We start from the raw sequence: 6,604 nt of genomic DNA, 5'->3' as shown, positions 1-6,604 counted from the left end.
CTCACTGCCACGTGATTATATTTGAATAGTTGGTGATTTACTCGGACAAAAACTGCATAAAGACGCAGATATCAGTTTGGATGCGGCTCTGGACAAAAGTGTTGCCGTTACGTCATCTTCCGTTAAGCTCATGATTAACAAATATGCTACTTTTGTGGAGATCATTGCCAGACGTGATTTTTCCGTTTATAGACGTAATTCCGTCTTTTTAAATTGCATACATGAAAAAAAAAAATTATATATATATATATTTTCCGTTTTTCTGCAGTATTCCGACCGTATAACCCGTGCCAGAATCCACACTCGTTCATTTTCCCCATCCGACTTTTGCAAGCAAGGCGGAAAATGTGATGTGCGTCTGTTGATTGGTCGAACGTGGAGCAGGCGGGTCGTGGGCCCATTCGCAAGTGAACGCGAGAGAAAAGTCCCTTTGCGAGTGAAAAAAATTGATAGAAATGTCAAAAATAACTTTCGATGGGATTGGATGGAACGGGAAATCGTGGATACCGTTGAAAGGAAGGAAGTTGCCACTCTGTTAAGCGACTTCATTCGCAAAATTCCATCGACCTGGTGAAGCATTTTCCACGCGTGGGGTCAGGATACTGTTGACTATCGATCAAGAGGTTTCAAGGCATTGGAGGTTCACGCCAAATGACAAAAACACATCAAGGAAGCGAGGAAAACAAACTTTTCCACAGCTGCCACATCCGGATGTCGACCCGAGGCCCAAAAGCCTTCCGGACTTCATCCCTCGTTTATGTCCACTGTTCCCGGGATCGAGAGGCAAGATCCGCCGAAACAAGCGAGCCCAGTTGCGGACAGGGTCGTCGATAACCAGGTGACGGTTGTAAAAAATGTCTGCATTATTTACTGATAACCACGCATGACGTTAATAATTGTTGTCAAAGTCAATCGTTTTTAAATCATTGACAAAAGCAAGAAATGAAAACGTTTTTGAACGGATACGATATACACGCTATGAAAGGACGCTTGCACGGCGTCGTGCAAATCTGACTTATATTTAGTAGTTTACTGAGTTGAATTTGGAATATTTTGGGGCTAAAGGTATGCGCCTAAATAATGAACAATCATATTGTGCACATTTTGAAAACAGAATCGCATTTATTTGTAGGTTGGAATAGATATATTTCATTCATAATACAATTTATAAAACTTGCACCGTTAAAATTGGTGCTCATCCTTTGATCATGCTTACAGCCCCCCACCCCCCTCCCGGCTATTTTTCAGTCTTTATTCATTCGGTCAAATCACGTCTGGTCATTGTAACGTTTGAAAATATTCGGGCAGGGAAACAAATGTGGCTGATTTCAAATATTGCCGAGAGTTTGAAAACTGCTCGTAACACTCAAAGTCAAGCTAATTTGGTTTGTTGCTAATTTCTGCAACGAACATTTGTGCACTATTATGTACCCCCCCCCCTTCATAATGCCCATAGAGATAGATAGATTTTAAAAAAATCATTTTTGATCATGCAAAATGATCAACACACTGCAGGGGAGAAAAAAAACATTGTAAATCTTAATTTTGGAATTGGTTCCTTTGATCATTTTTCAATCTTTTTTCATTCAGTCAAATCTCGTCTGCTTTGCTTTTGGATTCTCTTCTAGTTGCCGATATGATCTATAACCTGTACACCCCCCCCCCCAAAAAAAACCAAAACTTTTTTTTTTTTTTTTTTAGAAAGGGCAAGTTAAAAAAAAGAAGAGGACTAGTTTGTTTTGGTATTCACGGGTTCCCTCACAAATAACAAATCACATTTCAAATCATTTTAAATGGAAGTCAGCACACCTGCCACTGCTGACCCCCCCCCGCCCCCCCCAACTCAAAAAAAGTCTATAATACGTTGATTACCAACCTTTTCCCCGCTCCCCCCTGTGCCAAGTTCTTAATTCGTTGGCACTTCCCTTGCAGCAGCCCCTTAATGGGAGAAAGGTGTTGGGTTTTTGTTGTTGTTGTTGTTGTTGGTGTTGTTGTTGGTGTTCCTTCTTCTTTCAAGTGTCCGCATGGAGACACGAGGTCAGCTCGGACGGGAAACGGGCGGCGGAGCCTCCGCGAAAAGACGGCGGCTTCAAAGCAACGCGGGGACCGGGGATGCTCTCCCCCCGGGGTCACGACTGAAGAACGCCGCGGAGGGATCGGGCGACCTCGGCGTGAAACATCAGTCAACAAGCGTGCACCCGGGTTCAAAGGTCAATGTACTTCTATTTTTTCACCTGCTTCCTCCAGCCGGGCGATGGGGCCGATTTCGCTCGGAGGTTTGTTTGCAATTACAGTACAATGCGCCACTTGTTGCTTTGATGCTCTTCTCGTCCCCTTTCGGCGGGTGGGGGGGGGGGTCCTCCCTTAATATGATACCGATAGCGGGATGTCGACCATATGGACAAAAGTGTTGTGACGCGGCTCTTAATGAAATAATGAACTCAATTGGCGGGTGAACTAAAACTCTTTCAGTGGCCTGCAAAGCCATCATCGAGGACCAATCAGTTCCATTCAAAGGAGTCCTTCGTTCGGTCCAACGAGTGGTTTGCTAACAACTCAGCGCGACTCGACCCCCTTCTTACACTTTCCCACGCGGCCTTTATACACAATTTTTGCCAATAATATTACCGTAATTTCTAAGCTGCAGAGCGCACCGAATCATAAACCTCACCCAGTACATTTGTAAAGGAAATACCATTTGGTACATATATAAGCCGCACCCAGTACATTTGTAAAGGAAATACCATTTGGTACATATATAAGCCGCACCCGTGGAAAAGCCGCAAGTGTACACATTGAAACCCACACTGGAACACCGGGTATTTACAAAGAAAGACGGTAAAATACTGGTTAAAAAACAAAAAAACGAAAAAAAACAGCCGCGGCAGCTACAAGTAACAAGGTGGTAGCACAGCACTAACAGAGTTTATTAAATTAATTAGCTAATATAAAAAAAAAAAAACATACTTAAATCACTGGGACGCTGCAGAAACACACTAGTGTGGCGTTAATGCTAGCGTGACGCTAACAGGGCCCTTTAAAAAAAAAACGTACCGGTAAAAACCACTTAGATGCGGCAGTAACACAGCAGTGAAAAGCTAGCACAGCACTAACCAAGTTAATTAAATTAATTGCTTAATTTAAAAAAAACATACCTAAATCGTTGAGGTGCGGCAGTAACGCAGCAGAAACACGGTAGCGCGATGCTAACAAGGCCCGTTAAAAAAAAAAAAAACATAGCGGTAAAAACCACTGAGATGCGGCAGTAACACAGCAGCAACACGCTAGCACAGCACTAACAGAGCCAGTTTAAAAAAAAAAAACATGCTGGTAAAAATCACACCGTGACACAGCAGCAGCACAGCACCATTGCGCTAGCACAGCGCTAACATGGCCTGTTTAAAAAAAATAAATGAAATCATATCGGTAAAAGTCACTTCCTCGGCACATATATTCCACCTTTTCCGCTCGAGTGCCCCCCTTGCGGCCGTTAGAAAAAAAATGCACAAATTAGTCCCGTCATCGCATAAGCGGCAAGGTTTTGAAAGCGTGTGGGGAAAAAAGTCGCCGCTTATAGTCTGGAAGTGACGGTAAACATTATTGACATATTGTAGTTGTGCTCCCTTCGTAAAGATGTTCCAGATGTTTTCAGTTGAATTGATTTCACTTCAATGCATTGATTACCGTCAATAAATTCATCGGATATTGAAAAATGTCAATTTTTTTGCATCATTTTATGATGCCTTCCGGCCGTTGGTCTTCTTTTTTGCCAGGGATCGTTTCCAAGCGCCGCCCGCCGCTGTGCGTCGGCATCAACGAGGGGAGGGAGGGGGGCGCTTTTCCCCGTAATCATTCTTTGAATACCTTTCATTATCATAAAATATGTCGGGTATTATTAAAGCGGCGGCGTGACCGGCCCGTCCGCCGACATCTTCATTAGCCATTCCGACCGAGAGGGAGAACCTGAGACTTCCCGGGGAGGAGACATTAATAAAAGATGCCATACGAGCGATCGAGCGAGCGCCTTGTGAAGTTTTCCCCTTGTACGCCGCACTCGGCGTTGCGCACCTTTTACCTGCTCGGCTTGTCCGTCATAATCATATCGGCAGAAGCGCTCCCCGGTGGACTTCTTTGTGCAACTCCAGACGGGGAATTCACTCCAAGTGTAAAAGAACATTTTATTTTCAAGGTGACTGTATCATTAGGTAAAAAAAAAAAAAAAATAATATATATATATATATATATATATATATATCTACCTTTTTGTTGCGAGAGCATATTAAATAGGCGCGCGCGTGTGTGTGTGTGTGTGTGTGTGTGTACTTGGAAGGGTTCGCTTATTTTTGAACTCGTCTCAGAACAGCGGGAACGTTGCTTTGCAAAACAATCGCAATAAAAATCAAAGAAACGCACACCGGTGGTGTGAATTTAATTGCCCGGCAAGTTTTACTGCGTCCCGGTGAGTTTGCTGCAAGTGCAAAAATACGCACAGGCGGTTTTGGACACGACGGTGAAATAAAACATACTGAAAATGAACGAAACGTAAATTCATTCCAAAATGGATTTCATTGTAGTCGCTTATTATCAGGAGACGTGATTTGAATGAAACGTCAGTTACTGTGGAAAATTTACATTCCGATTTTATATGTCAAAAAAGGTGGCAATAATTAGCTTTATCGGAGGCCGGCGTGGCGTCCCGGGTGATCGTGCAACCGTTGCGGCATCACAACAGTCAGATAATCACGTGCACGGTGACGTTTTCAACGTGAAGGGGGCGGGTGTTCCGCTTCGTGCCGATCGCCGCGGATATTTCACAGTTAATTTACGCACACGAGTTGGAAAACTCATCAAACTGATGTGTGTGAGATAACGTGAACATCTGTAACCATGACATTCAACTACGGAAGCGCAGTGGTGCCTTGGTTCTGGAACACGATCCGTTCCAGAAGCCTGGTTGAAAAGCAAAACGTTCGAAAACCAAAGCACGTTTTCTCATTACAATGAATGGAAAATGAATTCATGCGTTCCAAGCCTAAAAAATAGTTTAGCTTTTCCTGATAATAAACTGCATAGTAGAAATACATGTATAGTTTAATTACTTGATATAATTAAATCATTTAAGAAATCTATTTATTTTTTGTTTAAAATGTATGCTTTAGCCTTGTAGAGTATGCTCATGCATTGGCGTATCTGTAGCGACATGTAAACCTTTTTTTATTAACAAAAGTGCAAAATAACTTTAAACAAGCAATAATGGGGGGGGGGGAGACGAATTGTTTTTTTTTTTTTCATTTGCACAGAAAGTACATAACGTTAAAAAAAAGAACTTGCAACTAGAGGTAGGGTTAATGGGACAAAAGAATGAAGATGTCTTCGGTGGGGGTGACTCGCCCCTTTTTCACATCTAATGTTTGTCTTGCCATCTTTTAAGCACTTTTCTGAAGCGGCTCACGTCACCATCATTAAAATTTTGCGGCGCTCTGCAACATGAAGTTCTACGAAATGATGGATGTCGTTCCATTTAGCGCAGATAGACTTGAGACATCCTTCCTGTCTTCAGCCCCATCAGACAAAGTATCCCCAGCTAACTGCCGCTCGTTCACGAACATCAGAAGCAACCTTTGGACTTCCTCCAAGAAGAAATGAAGTTTAACTTTCAGCAAAAGAGCGACCGGATCGGAAGAGTCAATCGCTGTCCCTCCAGCTTCAATCCACATTCATTTGACCCCGCTGGGCTCATTTATTGATTCCGACGATGCCCTATTATATGATTTCCAAGAGTCAAAAGTTCAAGGGTACACGAGCAAAACCGCCGAGGTCCCCCCCCCCCCCCGCCCCGCGGTGACGAGCACGCAGTACGTAATGATTTTGTGGAAGGGCTGCCAAGATTGTGGCCGGCGCCCCCACCGGCGTAACGGACGCGGCGGTGCCAATTTGGCTCCGTGACAAAGCTCGCCAGGTCCCAAAGATTCATTCTTATGACTCGCTTGTCATCCCCTGGTGGGGATGAGGAGGCGCCGTGTTGAAGAGCCTGGACAAATAAATGTATTTAGGATTTTTCAAGTAGTCAAAAGTGAGAGTGAACATTTCGGAAAGTTCTCTTTGGTAGCACCGTGAGCCTTGTTAGGGGGGGAAAAAAAAAAAATTAATAATACAAATACGCCGCGAGGAGATGCAAATGTGTTACCTGGCGGCGGCTAATGTGTGCGCGCGCCTTATTCATTTGCGGCGAGCATGAAAAATGACTCTAAAGAGGTCTGAAATTGCAGACGTGCAGCCCGACTGCACCGCGAGCCGCTTCGTTTCATCCCGGGAGGGGGTCGAGGGGGCTCGGACAGTATCGGGCCTCGCGGTAACAGCTGTGCTGCTCTCACGGGGGGCGGGGCTGAGGCGGAGGAGCCGCTCGGGACAGATGGACCCCCCCAAACCCCCCCCCCCACCCCGGGCCGCCTCCCACCTCCACAAACCACAAAATACATTCGAATGTACGCGAGCGCGGACCTCAGCACCGACTTGAACGCGCCTCGAGCCACCTCCTGCATCTGCAAGAATTTTCTGAATCTTATTTGCGTTTCATGGTAGAACCGAGACTGACCCGAGAGAG

The sequence above is a fragment of the Syngnathoides biaculeatus genome, chromosome 14, assembly GCF_019802595.1.
Source record: "Syngnathoides biaculeatus isolate LvHL_M chromosome 14, ASM1980259v1, whole genome shotgun sequence".
NCBI lineage: Eukaryota > Metazoa > Chordata > Actinopteri > Syngnathiformes > Syngnathidae > Syngnathoides > Syngnathoides biaculeatus.
Note: the sequence above shows the minus strand (reverse complement) of the source record.